At 40.3% G+C, this 22673-nt stretch overlaps 1 protein-coding gene across 3 annotated transcripts in view; it reads left to right on the top strand.

Moving 5' to 3' along the window:
* Nucleotides 1-464: 464 nt before the first annotated feature.
* SYTL4 (synaptotagmin like 4) overlaps nucleotides 465-22673 on the top strand; it is a 47200-nt gene continuing 24991 nt past the window's right edge. Inside the window, exons 1-2 of one of the 3 annotated variants that reach the window (XM_058536314.1) lie at nucleotides 465-552; nucleotides 1047-1141. The gene's annotated coding sequence lies outside the window, so the exon portion shown is untranslated. Of the gene's footprint in view, nucleotides 553-663; nucleotides 1142-22673 lie in introns of those variants that run through there. The other 2 variants (XM_058536316.1, XM_058536315.1) reach the window with 2 other exon arrangements.

The following is a 22673-nucleotide window of genomic DNA, read 5'->3' as shown; positions in this document are numbered from 1 at the left end:
TTTCTATTTTAGACAGACTTGTATTTGCCATAAAAGTATGAAAGTCAAAGGATCAGAATAGTATCATATTTTATCTTCTAAAATTTTATGGTCTAGACTCTGCATCGTCTTAGACACGAATCCCACTGTACACGACAGTTTGACAACTTTTGGCTCAGCAGAGCGCAAGAGGCAAGTGATTTATCATCTGAGAGAGTGACCACAGATGGAAGTAAAAGGCGGGGCAGGTCTAGTGTTAGACCCCTATCTCCAGTCCTCAAGCTCCCTTTTCTAACCCGGGACGACATTTCTCCAGTGCCTTAAGGCTGTGGCTCCCAGAGCTCCCCTTCGGGTGGCGCGGCCCCCTACTAAGGAGCCCGGAGCGCTGTGCGGCCCCTTTAAGAGCCCAGCTCCTCCCCGCTCTAGGGAAAGTTGCAGCTTTTTCCGCCTCCCGGGAGGGTGAATAGGGCAGGCCGCCGGAGCGGGGCTGCGGTCTTCTCTGAGTCGGAGACCCTGCCCTGAATCCGGCACTGGGACATCTCGCCCTCTCGCGGCACCTGTTGCAGGTGACAGGTAAGTCCGCGGCTAGCGACCGCCCCTTCGCCCTGGGTCGGGGCTCCTCCTGAGCCCCTAGCCCCTTTTCGCTGCCCAAGCGCCCCCACCCCCATCTCGGGGAGCCGCGCCCTCCCCTCCCCCCTTCCGCTCTCCCACTCTTTCCTCCTCCCCGGCTCTAGCTGACCGCCCGTCCCCTCTGCCCTGTCCGCCTGTCTGGACCGCACGCCCACGCTTGGACTCCGGTCTGCTTGGGCCGGTTCCTCCCCGCCACTTTGCTGTCTCCTGGGCCTCTGCGGGCCCTTGCCCCGGCCCACCCGTCGCTAGCGCGGGCTGTGCCCCTCCGGCTCTGTCTCCTCTCTGGCTCGCCTCGTGCCGGGCGGCTCGGCTTTTCCCGCCCGCCGGCGCTGGGGCCGCCCGAGCGCTGGCCCTGGCGGCGGGGGTGCGGCCGGCTGCCTAGCGGGCACTGCGCCCTCGGAGGCGTCGAGTCACCTTCTCCGCGGTTCCTCTCGCAGCGCCCGGCCCGTCGCGCGGGGTCTCGGCCCCGCACTGCTTCCGGACCTTGGACGTCGTGGCGTCGGCTTCCCTGGCCTCGGTCTGTCCGCCTCAGGTAAGGGCTGGAGGCCAGTTGGCCCCGAGTCCTGCCTCAGTGGACTCCCTCTGCGCTAGGGACTGGGGACCCGGCTGTGTGCCCTGGAGCCGAGCAGCTTTATCTTGCGACCCTTCAGGCAGGCTGCGGGGATTTGCTCCTGGAGGAGGGTCCCCAGAACCCTTAGAAGGGGCACAGAACGCTTTTGTCTTCTGTGATACTTTGCAAAGGGGCAGAGAGATGGGCCTCCAGCCATTCACGTGGGATGAGATGGTTGGGGTTTTTGGTAGTGAACTCATTTGGTTAGAATTCTGGCGACTTGAACAGGTGGTCTGTTTCTCATTAACTAACAGTTTCTTTCCCCAGCACCCTGCTTCTTCAGGACGAGAGGACCTAGCATTCCAGAATACTGCTTTTGGCAGAGTTGACCTTAGACCTTGTACATTTGTGACAGAAATTAGTCTTCAGTACATCCTGGACCTCCTATTTTTAACTGGCTTCTTTTCTGCTCTTTCAGCTCCCCACCCCCACCCCTCATAAATCCATTAATATTAAGGTGTTAATGACCTAATGTGTTTACCCGCTGGTCTGTGGAAAGAACAATGTTTAATGCAAAGAGTTGAGTCCCTGATGAAGGTTGTTGTCGTCGTTTTTTAGCACCTGCTGGAAATCCTAGTGGAAAAAGACCACTAACTTGGCTAACCAAATGATTTCCCTGGCAGGGAATGAACATTTCTGATAACATAATTTCAGGTGCCTCACTCTAGGTGGGAGCAGTGAAATGGAGTTTGGAGGCCTGTTCAGGCATAATCTGTGAGTGAGGGTAGCTTTCTGGTTGATGCTCTCTGGGCTTTTCCCCTTCAAGGCTGCTACTAATAATGGTTAGAATCCATTGAGCTGGGCACTGTGATAAATTCTATACATAACTATCTCATATAATCCTCATGGTAACTCTGCACTACAATTGTAACCATGTTATGGTGAAAAGGAGACTCAGAGGTTGAGTGCCTTGCCCCAAATCACCCAACTGGTGAAGGGCAGAGCTGGGCCATCTGACTGCAGGGCTTGTGTTCTTATCCCCTGTCACACCACCTGTGCTGTCTTGGATGTTGGGAACACTAAATAGCTCATAGGTGAGGACTAAGTGATTAAAAATTTCCCTTCCAAGCTGAAGCATAAGTTTTGGTCCTTGCCTCCACCTCAGATGCACTGCGGAGACTTTTGACTACTTACCTCACTGGTATTTTCCCCACTTGCCCACTTTACTTCCAACATGGGGCCAATTGCCACGTTGCCACTAAAAGCACACACCCCTGAGTGTACGCGGCTGAATGAAGCCTCTGGGGCACTCAGCTCTGTAGTAATTGTCCTGAAGTTAGGAGAGGGTAACTTTGGATCCTAGGGCTGACTCAACTCCTTCCTTTCCTGCTGGCTAGGGGAGAAATGAGAGTGTGGGAAGTGATAAGGATTTCCCAGCAACCAGACCAGGGAGCCTGAGGGTGAGTGTGTTCTTGGGATGGATGGAGTACCTTAGGCAGGGACAGTCCAGGAGAAAATGTCCTCCCTGATCCCATTTCTGGGCCTTTGCTCAAGCTGCTCCTTTTTTTTTCCCCCTGAAAAGATAACTTGCCATTCAGACTCACTCCTCTGCCATTGATTCCTATTCATCTCTCAAGATTTAGCTTTAAAGTCACTTCCTTTGGGACAACCTTACTGAACACACAATTCCTTCCCCTAAGCAGAATTACCAGTTATCCTGTGTCCTAAAGCACTTTGTTTACACCTTAGGAAAGCCCTAACACCTCTCTTAGTTGTTTTTCACCTGCTTTCCCTAACCACCCTATTTAAACTTGCAACCCCTTCCCTGAACATTCTATATGCCTCTTCCCTATCTTATTACTCCAGTGTAACATATTGTGTATTTTATTCATTTTTCTTTTTTATTGTCTGTTCCTCTCCCCACTCCATAATGTAAATTCCATGTGGGCCGGGATTTCTGTCTGTCTTATTCACCAGTGGATCCCAGCACCCAAAACAGAGCCTGGCACCTCATAGGTGCTTACTAATATTTGTTAAATGAATTAATGAATGACATGACCGTTCTAGGAATTGGGCCTCTTTTGTGCTCTCCTGGACCTGAAACTAAGTGTCCCCAGTCAGTCACCCTATAGCTATAAGGTTGCCTCAGGCCCAGTTCTCACACAGCTTTCCTTCTGCTGAGTTTTGCTTTCAGATTATATTCCTGATGACAACTTGGACCTAGTTGGAAGTACTTCCTCTCTTTTTTTAAGGCATGAGTCTCTGAATGGAAACTTCTAAAGTTTAAAGTGGAAATGTAAAGATGCTGTGCTTCTTGTGGGTGGGAAGGGGGGCTGCACTGAGAGGAAGGGACATGGATTGTCAGATGTTTTGAGGTGTTTTAGGCATTTGGTGTAAGCGTAAGTAAGAAGCAGGTGCAAGTTACTGTGCAGTAGGGAAGCGAACAGCCCAAAAGGATAAAAGATGCCGCGAATTAAGCTTCTGACCGCAAGTCACCCTTAGCCTTTTAGGCATGAGGTAGTTATCGGATTATGAATTTTATGAAAAAGCCATTGCTGAGTGCTACTTGTGTAGTACTTGACTAGTTTTATACTAGGAGAATTATACAGTGTGAGGAAACCACTACGTAACATAAAAGAAAAAAAGTTCTATTACGTTTAAATGTATTTTGAAATATCCAGAAAGAAAAAAAGGCTAGAATCCCTTAAAAGACAGGCTTGGAAGGAGTTGGGCCCCCTGTTATGGTGGTAAGTATGTGATTCTCCACCATCTGATTTATGTTAACTTCTTTGAAACTCAAGTTTGTACAAAAAACTTCTGCTCAGCCCCTTCTTCTACTAAATTTATCTCCCCAACTTCTGAACATTGGAGTGACGCAGGGCTCAGTCTGTGGACTTTTCTCCATCCAGAATCTTCCTAGAAGCACTCCTCCAGCCCCATGGCTTTAAATACCGTCTATCTATACACCTCATCACTCCCAAATTTATGTCTCTGACCCAAGCCTTTCTTCTAAGCTGCAGCTTCATTTGTCCAGTGGCCTGTTTGACATCTCTACTTGGGTGTCATATAGATATCTCAAACGTAGCATGGCCAAACAGGACTCCTTATTCCTCTCACATCCCCAGCCCCTTCCCTCAGCCTCCCCTATCTCAGTAAAATAGCACTATCATCCATTCAGTTGCTCAGACCAAGAACCTAGGGTCACCCTTGATTCCTCTCTTTCACCCGCCCCCCGCATCCAATTCGTCAGCAAGTCCTGTTGACCTGACCTTCCAGCTGTGTCATATATTCTGCCACGTCTCCATCTCCTCTGCCTATCACTCTAGTCTAAGCCACTACAAGGTTGCAATAAACATCTTTGTACAATGCTCGAGGATGGCTATAGATATAGACATACACACACATAAATATTTCTGTGGGATAGCTTTCTAGTAGGAGAACTGTTGGGTCAAAGGATATGTACATTTAAAAATGTGAATGAGCATCGCCAAAGTGACATCCAAGAAGGTTTACACTCTCACCACTGAGACTGCTTTTCCTCAGGCCCTTGCTGAGGATGGACAGTCTTTTTAATTTTTGCCAATCTGATAGGTGAAAAATAGTATCTAACTGATTTAACTTGCATTTCTCTGATCACTAGTGAGGCTGAGTATCTTTTCATGTGTGTTAGCTATGTGTATTTTTCCTGAGACTTACTCTTTAATATCCTTTGCACATTTTTCTTTTGGGTTATATATTTAATTTGTTTATAAGAACAGTATATTTATTAGGAATATTTACCCATTGCCTGTTATATAGTGCAAGTTTTTTTCTCTCTAGTCTGTCATATGTCATAACTTTGTTCATGATGTGTACCCCTCTTGTAATAAGATAAAACACACTATAAAACATTTAAAAAACATGTTCATTAGATTTGGCAATTAGGAGGTCAATGACGACATCAGTGCTGCGGGAGGAGAGAAGGCAGATTGTAGAGGGTTGGGGAGTGAGCATGAAGAAGGACTGATAAGGAATATGGTATACAGTTTGAAGAGGCTTGGCTATGATGGGAAGGTGAGAGTGTTTCTTATAGACAGTAGGGCACAGGGGACAAGAAAATGTTGTTAATTTCATTTTGTTTTAAATATAGGAGAGAGATGAGCCCATTTATGTGTAGATGGCACAGACCTTGATGAGGCAGAGTCTCTGAGGAAGCAGGAGGGTGGGGGCTCCAGATTGAAAGAGGTGAAAAGATTGGCATTAGAGAAAGGGAGGTAGCTCTCCCATTGAGACAGAGCAATATATTTTTTCCTTAATATTTGTGGCAAGCCGGCCTGGTGAAGCTGTGAAGAAGGAAGGGGCTGTGGAAGGACAGGATTTTGAGGGAGGACCCATCTGACGAGAGTGATGAGGAGTTGGAATAGCATTTGAGAGGGGTGGAAAGAGGAGCTCTTTAGAAGCATATCATCCAGATACCACATCATAGTGAGTCAAGAAAGGCTTGGATAACTTGAATTTGTCTCTGCCCCAAGTCCCAGAACCCTGTATCCATTCTCTTCAGCGGCACTCGTCAGCCCAGGTGTAGAAACAGAATGTAGACAATCTAGTTTGGGGGATTTTTCTGGGTGGCTGTGACAGAAATATAAGAAGGCAGGAGATCAGACGGTGCTGGTGGAATAGTTGAATTGATGGACCACAGTGGCTTTCATATCTGTGACTATCTAAACCTACCTTGAACTCAAGTAATTCTTAAGAGATGGAAAATTTCCATGGCGTCTACACTGTTTCTTGTTTGTAGCTCTCTCAATTCAGGCATCAGAATAGCTTTAGTATCAGTGTCTTTCAACTATTGCTTGCAACTTGTCAGAAAGCATGGGTTGATTTACTGAGGGCCTACAATGTGCCAGTTTCTAGGCTAGGTAGTGGAGAAGATAGACGATGGCCTTTTTTTTCATGGAACTTACTTCAGCAGAGGAGGTCTATGTTAAACAATGTATCACATAATCAATGATTTAATTGTAATTGTGATAAGTTCTGTGAAGTTCAGTTTTTTAGAAATCAAATCATCACATTGCTTTCTCCAACAGGTTTTACCAATTTACATTTGCCAACAAAGTATGAGAGTATCTCTTATGTCTTCCCTTTTTAAAATCGAATATTGTCTTTTTAAAATTTCTCTGAATTGATAGGCAAACATAAAAATATCTTTATTACCAGTAGGAGTGAAACTTTTTCTTTTTTATATCTATTGGCCATTTGATCTTCCTCCTTCAAGAATTATCTGTTCATGATCTTTGTCTATTGGATATTTACCTCTCCTTGTTTTTAGTAGAGGTCTCTTTCCATGTTTGAAACCATTAAGCACCCTTCTGTCTCTCCTCTCTTAGCTCTGGAAACACTAAAATATATTTTACCCAGTCTTGGACCATTCTTTTTTGATCTCCTTTGAACTTCTTTTTTTACCTACTTTGCAAATGTTGGTGTGCTTAAAGATCTAACTACATTTTTATTATTTGACCCCATAAAAGATAACATAAGTCTTCTGTTCTCCTCTCTACATCCTTTTCCCCAGAGGTAATAATATTAAATTTGTATCTCTTTCCAGACGTTTTCCATGCCTACATAAAATATTTCCTTCCTTCCTTCCTTGCTTCCTCCCTTCCTTCCTTCCTTGCTTCCTTCCTTCCTTCCATCCATCTATCCGTTTATCCTGTCTGCACTTATATGTTAAAAAATACAAATGGGGGGAGCCGGCCTGGTGGCGTAGTGATTAAGTTCGCGCACTCTGCTTCAGTGGCCCGGTGTTCTCAGGTTCAAATCCCGGGTGCGGACCTATACACCGCTCATCAAGCCATGTGTGGTGGCGTCCCATGTACAAAATAGAGGAAGATGAGCACAGGTGTTAGGTCAGGGCTAATCTTCCTCAGCAAAAAGAGGAGGATTGGCAACAGATGTTAGCTCAGAGCCAATCTTCCTCACCAAAAAAAAGAAAATACAAATGGGATCATAATATATATGTTTTGCAGTGTATTTTTTACTTAATATTTGTGGCAAGCTTTCAGTGTCAGTATATATAGAACTACTTCTTTTTTTTTTAATAGCAACATAGAATTCCATTATATGTATGTACCATAATTTATTTAATCAGTTTCTTATTGATAGATATTTAAATTGTTGTATAATTTTTTTTTGCTGGTTCAAACATTGAGCATCCTTATGATATTTTATATTTGTGTATCTACTTGAATATCAGTAGGATAAGTTTTTCAAAATGGAATAGCTCCATTAAAAAATGGTCAGCGGTGCTAAAGATTCAGGGAAGTCTAGGAAGGTAGATATAAAGACTGAGAACTGTCCATTGGATTTAGGAGGTTCTTGGTGACCTTAATGAGAGCAATTTCGGGGAGGGGTGGAATGTTAGACTTTGGTGGGTTGAGAAATGACTGGGGAGATGAGAAAGTGGAGGCAGTGAATATGGACAATTCCTTAGAGAAATTTGCCTCTGAGGAGCAGAGGGAGGGTGGTAGGGGCAGGGTTGAGATCCAGAGAATTTTTTTTGTTTTAATTTAGGAGGGATTTAGACATCTTTAAAGGCTGATGGGAAGGAAGGGATAATTGTAAAGCAAAGTCCTTACAGGGAAAAGTCCTTATGCCAGATGGGAGAGGATCCAGAATGAGGTGGAGGGATTACCCTTAAACAAGAGGAAGGACATTGCAGTAGGGAAGAACAAAAAGTGAATAGATATAGATGGAAATAGGTTTATAGATTTGGTGGCAGGGACTTGTCTGAGGGCATTTATATTTCTCTATGATGTAAGAGGAAAGGTCATCTCTTAGAGTAGGGGTTGAGGTGGGGCAAGGTTTGGGTTGAAGATTGGAGGTGCTTGAGGAAGGTTTGAAATAGTTATTGTGGCAAACAGGAGAGCAAGCTAGGACCAGGGAGGCATAGCTGGAGTGTCAGGCAGAGTTGAAGTGAGCTTGGTGACCGAGAATTCACGTTGATAATAATGTACCAGAGTGTGATTTTTTTCTCTGGTAGATCTTAGTAGTCCCAGTGCAGGCATAAAGCACAACAGTTGAGCTCCTCTAGGGTTATGTTTTTATCAGATATTTGCAATGAAGCTGGGTTTATTGAAGATATTGACAAGAGCACAGTTGAAACAGTAGAATCCAAAGTGTCTAGGAAAGGAAGTGAAGACAGGAAGGAGTTGACAGGGTGAAAGCAGAAGGGTCTGTGGAAGACTGTCTCCCACCCATGAGGTCTGAGAACTGATGTGGGGCTTGGGGAGTGAACAGGCTGCAAGGATAGGGGGTTGTAGTCAGAGTGGAGTATTTGAATTAGTGATATCAAAAGTGGAGAAGTCCTGGGTGATAAGCTCTTGGGTGTGGCTGAATATGTATGGTATTTTTGATGCCAGCTCATTCACTCAACAAATATTTATTGTGTGCATATTATGTGCCAGACAGTGCTCTGGGCACTGAAGGTACAGAGATGAACAAAACAAAGCCCCTTCTCTCATACGGCTTTCTATCTAGTGGGGGAGATTATTCATTTTTATAAAATAATAGGGCCTACTCATTGATATGCTGATTACTGAATGTGTAGTTGTATTTAGAACTAATAATAATACCAAGGTCAAATATTTACATCTATGGGATTAGGAAAGTCCATCTAGACATTTTGAGTGCCTTGCTTTATTGTAAGTTATATTAACTGAATTATGAAAATTCATATCTCCTCCCCCGCTTAGAACTTTTTAAGGTACTTTCATATGCTATGTCAGAACTGAAGATAAAACAGATATATATACATATGTAATTTGAACATTTTAGCAGTTTTAAATTTTTTATGCTTTAGTATTTTTTTTAATATTAGGACATTGCTCCTGGCTGTAGACCAGATGTTGATAATGCATGTACTAATCTTGTTCTAGGGATTTGATGTAATGTGTAAAGCAATTATGGTGAAGCAGTTTAGGAGGGAAAGAGGGCTTGTGGTACGTTAATATTTTACCTTTATTTTATATTCTCCAATTTATACCTATTCTTTTGTGTACATATACTCATGCATATATTTATTAAAATTTTATTTGGAAGAAATTAGCATTTATTTTATGTCTTATAAGCCTTAAATAACACCTTAAAATTATCTGCCACATATACAGCTCAATTTAAGTTCAACCACAGGTTATTTGATTGTGTTTAAGGTTTCTGTAGCCATAGCTAGATCACAGCGTCCCTAAAATTAAAAAAGAAACCAAATGCATGAAATCACGGTTAAGTGTGAAGATGGGCTGGATTAGTCACAAACCATCATGATTTGTCATTTAAGGGGACTGCGTGGGTGATTTTTAGGTGCTGTGGCCTGAAAGAAATGATTAGATGCTAGCTAGACTTCAGTTTAGAAATCCCCACCATCTGTGACCCTGGCAGGAGACAAGGGTCTTCCTTGTGGGGGTGCTGGTTTATCAAAGCTTGTTGACTAAGGAAAGATAGTGATGTTCCATATGGTGATGAGGCTTATTGAAAAATGACAACGTGTCGGCTCTCACCATACTTTAAAAAAAATGTTTTATGCATATAAATGATGTGGATTTTAAAACATTCTGTTCTTTTAGTGGAGGATTTTCTATCTTTTTAAGCTTTGGGGATGTTAAAGAAAGGGACTTTGGCAGAGAAGAGGAAGAACTGGCCATCCTTTGCCCCCTCAACCTCATGTGGCTCTTGTGAGCCTGCCTGGCTCATGTGAGAGGAAGCTCCATGTCTAGGTCTTGCGAGCTGGAAAGCCAAATGGGATTTGTCTTAATATATGCATTTCCCCTGTTGCCAAGGGGAGTTTTGGACACGTGGTCTCATTTTTATGATCTTTTCTACTTACATCTGTGTACCACATTTATGGAGATCTGCCTTCTAGGAATGATGGTAGGTTTAAGATGGCTGGAGTTGCTGAGGAGCAGGAAAAAAGTATCAAATCATGAAAAAAAGACCACATTTTCATGTATCCAAATAACCACTCTGCAGGAGAAATATATATGTGTTAAGACATCCAGCTTCCCTCTGGGACTTACTTTAGAGAAGTATATATTATTTTAAGTGGGAATTTCCTCAAACCATTTATGAACAGAATTTGGTGGTATTTGAAAGGCAACCGTGTAAATTTAATCTGGAGGAAAGTCCCCATCTATGACTCTGAGAGCTAACAGAAGAGATTATATTTTAGTTGCTTTCCCCCATATGCTCCTGCCATTCTTCAGAAGGGATATCCTGGATGCGGAGAATGGGTCCTTTCCCATGTGTAGAGTTGGTCTGAGCCTGTTATACCTCATCGCATGGGGAGGTCAGGGGGCTGAGAAAGTAAGCCGGACTGAGGGCCTCTCAAACATTCATCTGTTATTAGCTGAGGACTCAAAAAAAAAAAAAACTCTATCTCCAGTTCCTGAGGGTAGGATGTCCCCTTTTCCAAATACTACCATGTACGAGCAATATTATCAGAATATGAAGAGACGGTGTAGCATAGTCGTTAAGAGCTCAGGCTCTGGCACCAGACTGCCTGGGTTCAAAAACCAGACTGTCACTTATTAGGATGTATGACCTTGGGCAAGTGATTTGCTCCACGTGTGCCTTACTTTCCTCATTTGTAAAACGTGATAATATAGTACCTACCTCAAAATATGATTGTGAGGACTAAATGACTCCGTGTACATAAAGTGCTTAGAAAAGTGCTTGGTACGCAGTAAGCATTATAGAAGTGTTAACTGCTATCATCATCATCGTCATCTTCTTCTTCTTCATCAGTTGGTGGATATCTTAAAAGGAGCTAAAACTGCAAAATGCCTCAGTACATGCAAACTCCACTTTTGTAGAACCTATTTTGAAAGGGATTGTAGGAGGCAAAAGAATCTTAGTGCAAAACCAAAATCAGAATCTTGTAAAATTGAGAGCTAGTTACAGATTTCTCATTGTTAGGGGAAAATAAAAAACCACTTGGCCACCATAACACTTTTTGAGAATGGACCTCAGTTCAGACAGGCCTGGGCATGTTGTGTGCAGTGTGCATGTGCTCCATGGGAGGGCTGGTGGGGGTCTAGACCCCACCAATCATTGGGAAGCCTCAGCTGCCCTTTGGTTTTGGAGACTTGATTCTGATGACTCTACTTTGCCCCCAGTCTTGTTTGCTTTCTTTTTGATCCTGTTTTTTAAATGTATGCTATTTTTTTTATGTTTTATGAATCTTTGTAAGTCACTTAAAGTCCTGTCTGGAACAGTGAATAAATAAATATCTTTTAAACTGATCATATCAAATTACTAACATATGCTTAATATTTATGTTTGTCAGCCTACCTCCATGCAGAGAGGTTACGGTGACTTTCCATCTGGGCAAGAATACTGATTAGATTTCTCAGATTTCACAGTAAGAAGTCAAAACAGCCATATGCTTATATATTTTCCAAAGCATATGGTTAATAATAATTAAAACTAAACAGCTACCAATGTTGGGTGCCTCTCCCAGATCGGGCACTATGTTATGCCCTTTACACATGATGTATACTTGAATCCTCACAGCCTTAGGTGGGACCTCTTGTTATTAATCGCCGTTTTTATAAATGGGGAAACTGAGACTCAGGGAGGCCCAAGGTCACACAGCTAAAAAGTAGTGAAGCTATAATTTGAACGCAAGCAGCCTGGCCCCAGATTCAGTGCTTGTAGGCATTGTTTGATGTTATACTGCTCTTAATTAGAAATCTAGCACATCAGAAACCCCAAGTCCTAGTAGAAGAGGCTGTTCTGTGTTGTTAGAACATCCACAGGTCCTGCAGATTTTACCTCAGTGTTATGTCTTCAATATGCCCCTTTCCGTATCTACCGCCACTGCCCTCTACTTTGGGTTCTCATCATCTTCCCCCTGGATTTATACTACAGCCTCCTCAAATCTATATTCTGCATAACTATCAGAGTGATCTAACAAGTCCTTGCCTTACCTAACACTCTTCAGTGGTTCCCATTATCAGTGACTAATTATCCATGTTTCTGAGCATAGCATATAAAGCTCCTTCTCCCACGTGATATGAGACCCACCTGCCTCTTCCACATCCTCCCTTACAATTTACTGTCCGGTATCACTGCACTGCTTGCACATACCACGTTGCTTTATGCCTCCATGCTTTCATAAATGCTGTACACTCTACCTGGTTAACCAACTGGTATACATTATTCACAACAAGTTCATGTGCTGCTGCTGGTATCTCTTTCTAGACCCCTTTCCACAAGCTGGAGTAGTTACCCCACCTTGGTATTCTCATAATACCCTGTGGGCATATTTCTTTGATTACCATGTTCATTTATGATTATCTATTAAGTACCCCCTTCAATAGACTGTGAGCACTTTGTGGTCAGGGACTATGCATTATTCTTTTATCCTTAGCCAGCTAGCACAGCACTTAGCACATAGTTGGCCCTCCTAGCTAATGAGCATTCTGTAAACAGTACAGAATACAGAGCTCCAGCCAGGCAGAGAACTAGGATTTTGAAGGCCTCAAACCACACAGACATTCAAAGATAACTACCAGGACAGCAGAGGGAGGTCTCACAGAAGAATCTTTGGGGCTATATCCATTTACATTATTTAATCCAGGAGCCAGCAGGGGCTTAGGGGGGTGGGAGTGTGGGTCTGTATCCAAAGAGAACTTGGAAAGATCAGAGAAACCAGACTTAGCAGCTTTGCAATTTGAATCTACCTTAAATTTGTCTGACTGGCCTTGACTGAATATCTAAGACAGACACATTTTAATAAACATATTTAGAGTTGTTTTCTTGGAGGGACATCACCCTAAAATTGAAAGGAACAGTTGATAAAATAACCAACACAGTATCCCAATGTAAACATTTTATTGACTGTAAGCAATGTGGCATGCTCACTCAACTGTTACCAACCAAAAAGACGTTACCAGTTGGTACCTTTGCGCATAGGTGGCTGGATCCAAAAAAGGGGATTTATTTAGGGAAACCCTGCATCCCCGGAAGTTTTCTTTTCTACGTGGAATCTTTTTTTTTTTTTTTTTTTTTTTGTAAGTTCTGCAGACTCACCACATAACCTGTTTTGGTCTCATTTTTCTGTGCTCTAAAATCCACTCTCTTTTACCTTTAGATTTTCAAATAATTAGTTTTTTTTTCCCAAAAGGGGCTGGATTTTGCTAGTCTTTAGGGCTATACTTCACCCATGCTTTGGAAACCCACACATGTAATAGGTATTAATTCTGACAGTGCGTTAGATTGGTCTGCTTCAGATACTGTAATTGCCTTGGTCGCAATTAGTTAACAGAGTCCACTTTGGAATGGACCTTATGGCAGCACAAATCCTTATTCATTGCGTTGCCCTTCTTGCATCGGGACAACTGCATTGCAGTCATCAGGATGGTTTATTCTTTCCTAGTTAACGTGCATCATAACTATATGCAAGCAGAATCACGATAACATATGGCGATTTGTAAGAATGGTTTCCCTTCACCCTCCTTTTAGCAAAGGGTTTCCCAACTTTTTTGATCATTCTCTCTTACCACCAAAAATTTTGATCACCCTTATATACATATGTTTATTTATAAACTATATATTTACCACTGTACTGTTATATATTATAAAGCATTCACAAAAATGAAATAGAGGATGAGAGATGAAATAAACACTTTAAAATTAATTTTAATATTAATGGTTTAATAACCTTTGCTCTCATTTTGTTGAGAGCAGTGACATTAGGTGTGCTTCATTTAAAGAAAATCTTAGTTTATGATACAGCTACTTGGAGTTTATGATACAGCTACTTGGAGCTATGATACAACTGATTCTAAGTTCTTTTTATTTTTATACTTGATTTTAATGACTGTCATAGCTGAAAAAGATACTTCACAAAACATGTACATCTAAAAATAAAAGAAGTATATCTTTGGATGCACTTACTAAATAATTATACTCATATTATAGTTCCAGGAAACAATTATACAAATGTTTTGGTGCTGTTCCATCTTCCTTGCTCTAAGCATGCTAACTTCTCACGTTTTTAACAAATGATTCAAAACTTACTGAAATTCTTCATTTGGAAGAGTTGGAAGATAAAACACATCTTTTAGGCAACAAAATTAAATGATAATGGAAACTTTTTTTTTTAGATTCCACATATAAGTAAGATCATATGGTATTTGTCTTTCTCTGTCTGACTTATTTCACTTAGCATAAAAAACAAGCTCATGGACACAGAGAACATATTGGTGGTTGCCAGAGATGGGGAGGACGGAGGTGGGCAAAATGGGTGAAGGGGATCAAAAAGTACAAACTTCCAGTTATAAAATAAATAATTCATGAGGATGTAATGTCCAGCATGGTGACTATAGTTAATAATACTGTATTGTATACTTGAAAGTTACTAAGAGAATAAATCTTAAAAGTTCTCATCACAAGAAAAAAATTCCATAACTATGTATGGTGATGGATGTTAACTAGACTTTTGTGGTTATTATTTTGCAATATATACAAATATCAAATCATGTTGTACACCTGAAACTATTATAATGTTGTATGTAAATTATACCTTAATAGAAAAAATAATAATGGAAACATTTTCAAATCTACTCTGTATTATTTATTCTCTATTAAAAAAACTTTTTGATATAAAACATTTTACTGTTTGAATGCATTTAAAGTCTCCTACTGCCTTATAGGTGTTCTGCGATTGTACAACTTCTGATTACAAGAAGGTTTAGTTACATTTAATCTTAAAAATTTTAAAACCAATTTTATTGAGGTATAATTTACATGCAATAAACTGTACATATTTAAAGTATACAATTTGATAAATTTTGACATCTGAATAACCGTAAAACCATCACCAAAATCAAGACAGTAAACATATCCATGACCTTCAAAAGTTTCCTTGTACCATTTTGTAATCCTTCCTTCCTGTCCCTCACTGTACCCTGTAACCCCTGATCTGTTTTCTTTTCTCAAATATCTTTTCATTGCCCCCATTTCCTTTAGTGACTCCAGTTATATGTATATTAGGCAGCTTAATGTTGTTCCATGGCTCATTAATGCTCTGTCCTTTTTTTTCAGTCTTGTATCTTTCTGTTTCATTTGGATAGTTTCTATTGCTATGTCTTCAAGTTCACTAATCTTTTCTACTACTATGTGTAATCTGCTGTTAATCCCATCATGTGTATTTTTCATCTCAGATATTGTAGTTATTATCTCTAGGTTTGATTTGGGTCTTTTTTATATTTCCATGTCTTTAATTTTTTGAAATATGGAATACAGTTATAATAACTATTTTAATGACTTTGCGAATTCTAACATTTGTGTCAGTTCTTGGTCAGTTTTTGATTGATTTTTCTCCTCATCATGGACTATATTTTCCTGCTTTTTTGTGTGCCTGTTAATTTTTTATTGGGCACCAGATATTGTGAATTTTACCTCATTGTGTGCTGTGTATTTTTATATTACTATAAATGTTCTTTAGCTCTGTTCTGGGATGCACTTGAGTTACTTGGAAACAGATTGATCCTTTCAGGCTTTGCTGTTTGGATTTGTTAGGACCAGAGCAGTACACAGTCTAGAGCTAATTATTTCCCATTATGGAGGCAAGACCCTTCTGAGTACTCTGCCCATTGCCCTGTGAATCATGAAGTTTTCCAGTTTAGCTGGTGGAACAGGCACTACTCCTGGCCCTGTGTGAGTGACAGGCACTGTTCTTTTGAATCCTTACAGTTGGTTCTTTCCCTTGCCTAGGGTAATTTCCTCATAGGCATGCCATGCACTGATCAGTCCTTTGCCGAATATTTGAGGCGGACCCTCTGCAGCTCTCTGAAGGTCTCTCTCTGTGCAGCTCTCTCAGGTACTCTGTCCTATAAACTAGCCACCTGGGTTTTCCCAGATTCCCAGCTCTTACACCTCAATTCATGGAGTTCACCAGGCTCTGCCTGGGTTCCTCCTCCCTGCACCATGCCTGGAAACTGTCTCAAGACACTGAGCCTAGAAAATCAGAGGGATCACCCTATTTATTTCTTGTCTCTCAGGCATCACAGTCCTTCATTGCCTGATGTTCAGTGTCTTGAAAACCACAAGTTGCTTCATGTGTTTTATCCATTTTTTGGGGGGGAGGAGGGGACTTGTTTCAGGCAGGGTGGAAATCCATCCATTCTTTGTTACTCCATCTTGGCCAGATGTAGAAGTCCACTGACATTTTATAATCCCAAATTTCCGTGACCAGTTATAATTTGTAGCCCAATTTCAATACTAATCTTTAAAAAATGTAGACACCATCAGTTCTAAATATCAATGTTCAAAAGTATACAGAATCTGACATGCAGTAGTGTAAATCTTCTCACATCACTAATCAGTTTCTTTGTAAAACATAGTACATTTGCTTGACAATAGCAGTTTAATTCAGGGCTTCTTGGTTAAACTAATATCCCTTGAAAGACTCTGGTTCACTTTTTCATGTTCAATGAGGTATAAATTTTACCCAAATTGTCCATTGTCCTTGGCCCAAACAGCAAAATGTTTTTATCATATCACTTTGGTAGGACATGACTGATAATACAATAGAATTTATATGCAAAATCATCACATAATTACTACTTATAAGTTTAAAGGAATAATTTAATACCAGTTCAACCTTTTTGCCCTTGAGCATGCGTCAATTTTTCTGAAATTCTTCTGTCATCTCTAAAGTTGTTAGCATAGTTTTTCACTTAAAAAAAAATGCCTGAAACTTTAAATGGCGTCTAGATGCAGTTGAACTCAAAATTCATTTCTGTTCTTTAAAAGAAAATAAATGTCATTTCACAGTACCCAGTTAAGTCTTAAAACACAAATGCAGATATAAAAAAAAATAAAGTTAGCTAACACTTAAAGAGCATTCTCTCTGTTCACATTACTTTCAGCACTTTACATATTTTTAAAACTCGTTTAATCTTTATAACAAGCCCAACATGGTAGGTACAGTTACTATCCTCATTTTACAAATGAGGAAATTGAGGCACTGAGAAGTGTAGTAACTTGCCCAAGGTCACACAGCTAGTAAATGGTGAAGTTGGGATGCAAATTCAGACAGTCTGGCTCCAGAGTCCATGCTCTTAACCATGACATCATACTGCCTCAGGAAAACAAAAACACTTTCTCTCAGCTCTATTACCACTCTTCAGTTTCTGTGAGTTTAAGTTTAAACATATAAATACAAATAGATTTCTGAGTGAAGACATTTAGTAAACATTTACTGAACTCATACTGTGTATCAGACACTGTGCTAAGTAAGTTCCTGGGGGTATGAAGTCCAGATACAGTGCCTGCCCTCAAGGAAGTCACATCTGGTAGAAGGTTCTAGTCTGAGCATGAGTATTACCATCTTCACATTTGTATGTGCACTGCATGTTTGGGAGAGAGAGGGGTACCGATGTGCTCAACAAATTAAACACAGCAAAATCTGTTTTATTTGCTGCTCAGTACAGGGATGTTATTTGGTGTTTTTCTAATTCACATCAGTTTCCATTTTGGGAACACCAACAATGATTTTTAAGCTAAGTACTAGTCTTAGAAGGAATTCTATGTTTTTATAATCTTTTTTATATTCTAGGCCCTTGCCCAAGGTCATATAACTAATAAATAGCAGAGCTAGGATTTGAACCCAAGTCTGTCTTACACCACTATATTCATTATTCCATGCTTCCTGTCAGTTTGGCCCAGTTTTTCATTTTTAAAACTGGTCTTCAGAATTTAAAATAATTTGAGTTAGTTCTTCCCACCCCTTCTTGAAAACTAGCTATGTTAGTTTTAATACTCATTTATTAATTATCTCCTAATCTATAGAAATAGGATATAAATTGGGTATATCCATTTGAAAATATAATTCTACATATGTTCATTATTATATCAAGCTTATTGTGTTGTTCAACTTGTCTATGTATTTACCAATTTTTTTATCTACTTGTACTATCAATAATTGAAAGGGTATGTTAACCTCCCACTTTGGTGGTAGATTTTTCAGTTCCCCCTTGCTTTTGTAAGTATTTGCATTAAAATATTATCCTGAATTTTGAACAATAAATGTATATAATTTTCTAACTAAACAAACCATCTTTTCTAAGATATATTCTTGTGGGCATGAGGTCCCACAAGGATGCTATATTAAGATATTTCATCTGAGTCTTGACACCCCACGACTAACATGGAACAAATTGTCCATCAGAGCTCGGATTTAGACACTCCTGTTACCTGAGCTGTGGTCTTCTACTCAGTAGATAATCCTTGCCCTTTTGATTGCACATCTGTGATTGAATTTCAATGAAGGGCGTTAAGTTTCCTTGGGCTTTGGTTTCTCCACTAAACCCTAGTATCTGTCTAGGGTGAATATGAAAGGTCACAGGTTTTCTAACTTCAAATCTGTCTGGTTTTCTTATTTGTGCCTTCATTATTTTTCTGAGTTATATTTTTCGAAATGTGATGTACCATTTACCATAAAAATATATCACTTAACTCATTGCATATGAAAACATTATTTTTATTCCATATTTTCCTTTTTGAGTTTCTAGAAAATATTCTATCCTATGGTATGGGTTGGTGGTGGTGGTGGTGAGGCAGATGGCAGATAACTTCTTATCTTTAAGAAGTTAATGATAGATTTAGTACAATTATGTTTCTTCTTTGACCTCTAAGTTATTAAGAAGTGTCTTTAAATTTCCAAAAAGTATTGGGATTAAAAATTATCTTTTGTTATTAACTTCATATTTAATTTCCTTGGGGTCAGAGAACATGGTCTGTATGAGAATGATTTCTTTGAAATTTACTGAGACTTACATTATAACCGAGTACAGTGGTCATTTGGGGGGGTAAATGTTTCATATCTGCTTGAAAAGAACGTGATTCTCCAATAGGATATAGAATTCTACATGTATCCATTAAATCAAGCTTATTTTGTGTTTCAACTTGTCTATATACTTACTAATTTTTTATTTGCTTGTATTATAAGTAATTGAAAGAGATTCGTTAATCTCCCATTTTGATAGCCAATTTTTCAATTTATCTCTCTAGTTGTCCTTAATCTTCCTTTATATATTTGGAGGTGTTTTATTAGTGCAAACAGGTTTATTTACTCTATGTAGTAATCTTCTTTATCCTTTATAATACTTTTATTGTCTTGAAATTTTATATTTTGGATATTATTTAGATTTTAGTTTTTAGATATAATTTTTATTTTTTAGATATTAATATAGCTACCTATAAAATACCAAATTTTCTTTTGGTTAGGATTTACCTGGTATATATTTCCCCATCTTTTTACTTTTAATCTTTCCTGTCCTTAGGTTTTGGGTGTGTCCCTTGTAAAATAGCACATAGCTGGAGTTTTACATTTTATCCAGTCTGTTAATCCCTGTATTTTAAAGAGTGAGTTTTGCTCCTGTATGTTTTTTGTGTTTATTAATGTATTGGAGCTTGTTTTTACCATCTTACCTTTTGCTTTTTATTTGTCTCATTTTTCTATGCTTTCTTTTTCTCCTTGACTTTAAATTTTTTTTCTTATTCTGTTTTCTTCTCCCCACTACTAATTCTGCAAGATCCCATCTCCAGTAAGCTGGCTGGTAACAGGGTTAGTGTTGGAAACAGCAGCAACCCATGGTTGAAGGTAGGGCTGGAGGTGGGATGTGGCTTTTCTGAAAGGAGTCAGATTGGCAACTGATGGGGGAGAGGAGGCAGGGAGCTGATGGAGGTCATGGCTGATGGACTCTAAAAACATTTTTTTTTTACAAGTGTGAGACAAGGATGTCTCATGGGATTGGAGGAAAGAGAAGTGGGAGTGTGAGATGAATGAAGGCTTAAAATAGAACCCAAAGGGACTAGGTTAGGGAACTGAACTAAGGGCAAGTAAAAAGATCTGTGGATGACAATGAGGGTCCAGCTGAGGTTGGAGACCAGGAATTATGCAGGACGTGGGTATAGGAGCAGACAAGGCAGACCTTAGCATTGGTACAGGTTTGAGATTTTGATGGACAGTTGTGGCAGAGGGATGAAGGTACATGGATATGGGAGATACTGGTGAGAGTGGTACAAATGTTGAGCCATCTGGAGTCCAGGATGGGTAGGAAAGGAATAAAGATCAGCAGGAGGCAAGTAGACCAAGAGAAAATGGAGGGTGGGCTGAAGACTATGCTCTTGATCAGGTTGAAGAACGGTACAGTGGGAGTGATCTGTGATTGGAAAGTAGGCATCCTTGAATTTAAGATTTCAGAGTGGGGAAGTTCTGGTTGGCCAAGTCCATGAGTGAAAAATAAAGGGAAGATATATAGTATAAGCAGTTCTGTTTTCTTTCTTTCTTTTTTTTTTTTATGAGGAAGATCAGCCCTAAGCTAACATCTGATGCCAATCCTCCTCTTTTTTTTTTGCTGGGGAAGATTGGCCCTGAGCTAACGTCCGTGCCCATCTTCCTCTACTTTATATGGGACGCCGCCACAGCATGGCTCAACAAGCAGTGCATCGGTGCATGCCCGGGATCTGAACTGGTGAAGCCCAGGCCACTGCAGCAGAGCGCGCGCATTTAACCACTTGCGCCATCGGGCTGGCCCCTTGCAGTTCCGTTTTCTTATGGTGTTATCTTTATCTCCTCGACAATGTTCTTACTTCCCTGCCCTTTGATATTACATATCAAAAGTACTTGTGCCAATATAACCGTCTCATCACAGAACTCTGCTGCATCTCCACAAGCACCAGTTTTCTAATAAATTTGGTTTTGTTCTCATTCCCATTGTGCCTGTGCCATCCTTGGTCTTCAGCTGCCAGGTAGTTGGTGATACCTATTTCGTCCGGGAGCCGCTGATTTTTTGGCCAGTGCTTCAGCCATAATCACATGTATGGGAATTCATTTCCACAATGCTTTTGATTGCTCTGTTCAATATTTTATAATTGCTTTGGCTGTGATCCTGCCTGGAGGGAGCCAGTAGAGCACTAGCTCTAGAATCAGATTGCCTGGGCTTGAATCCCAGCAACTTCATTTAGTTGCTGTTTATTTTGGGGCAAGTTAACCTAACCTCTCCTGAGTCCTCATCTATAAAATGGGGATAATAATAGTACCTCACTCTCGGGGTTGTTGTGAGGATTCAAATAGTTAATATATGTAAAGTACTGGTTGCCTGGCGTATAGTAAATTCTCAATAAATGGACCTGTTGGGGTGATGATGACAGTGATGATGATCAACAATAGTGGTGGCATATGCAACACTATGTGCCAAATATTGTGTTAGATGTTGGGCCAGACACGTAGAAGAATATTGAAAGAGTCCTTGTTCTCATGGAGAATATATATTCTCCTTGGGGATAAAAGCTAAGAATTCTTCCTCAAGACTACCTAAGAAAGGGACTGTGAAAGAGGTTTAGTGTCTTACACTTCAGTAAAGGCCAGGAAATAGCCAAGTCGAGAAAATGTTGAGGTTTCAGGAACCTATATAGTTTGCTCTATTGTTTATACTCTCTATTGTCCTATAGGTAGTTAGTAAAAAAAAAAAATTCAAGTGAAAAGGACTTGTGGTCTAGTTTCAAGAGAGAGCACAAAAGGTATGTATAATCCTCATTTCCTTTCTCACTATGTCTATCCTGGGCTCTTTGACTCCCATGACTCCAAATCTATATTTTCAGGTACGGTCTCTCTTCCAACTACTCCTGGGCCGAATTCCCTGCATATCCTGTATGCAGCACAAACTCAGTATGACTAAAGTGAAACTTCTTGCCTTACTTCCAAACCTGTTTCTTCTCTTATAGCCTTTATCACTGTTAGGACTATCACTAGCCAGTCAATTGTTTAACCTAGACATGTGAGGTAGGCATCTTTGACTTCTTCTTCATCCTCTCAATCAGTCACTCCATTCTGTCGATTTTACTTCTCAAACCTCTTCTCTGTCCCTTTGGCTTGCTGCCCTGGTTTAGGCCTGCCCTGTAGCAGATTTGGTGAGTATGTGTGGTCCAAACATGTGTTCCAAACATTGTGATTGGCCCTTTAACACACATTACTGTATTTCATTTTCTTGACAACTTTGTGAGGTAGGTCATTTTGTAGTTGAGAAACTAGAGGGTGACAGAAATAAAATGACTTGTCCAGTTGGTTAGAGGCACACTTAGTAAACCTAGATTATCTTTTGTCTGGACGATTGCAATAATCCCCCGTCTCCTTTGAATTTTCTTTTTTGATATTTAAAAGTAAAACATATTCATAAAGGAATCTTTTTGGATGACATGCCTACCCAGACTAGGGAAACTAAAGAAAAAATAAACAAGTGGGACTTTATCAGATTAAAGAGCTTCTACAAGACAAACGAAACCAGAATCAAGATGAACAGACAACCCACCAGCTGGGAGAGAATATTTGCAAAACATATATCTGACAAGGGGTTGATCTCCATAATATATAAAGAACTCATGCAACTGAACAACAAAAAACAAACAACCCGATCAAAAAATGGGCAGAGGAAATGAACAGACACTTCTCCAAGAAGATATACAGATGGCC

This window comes from Diceros bicornis, chromosome X (genome assembly GCF_020826845.1).
Source record: "Diceros bicornis minor isolate mBicDic1 chromosome X, mDicBic1.mat.cur, whole genome shotgun sequence".
Classification (NCBI taxonomy): Eukaryota; Metazoa; Chordata; class Mammalia; order Perissodactyla; family Rhinocerotidae; genus Diceros; species Diceros bicornis.
This window is presented reverse-complemented; position numbering and strand designations above follow the sequence as displayed.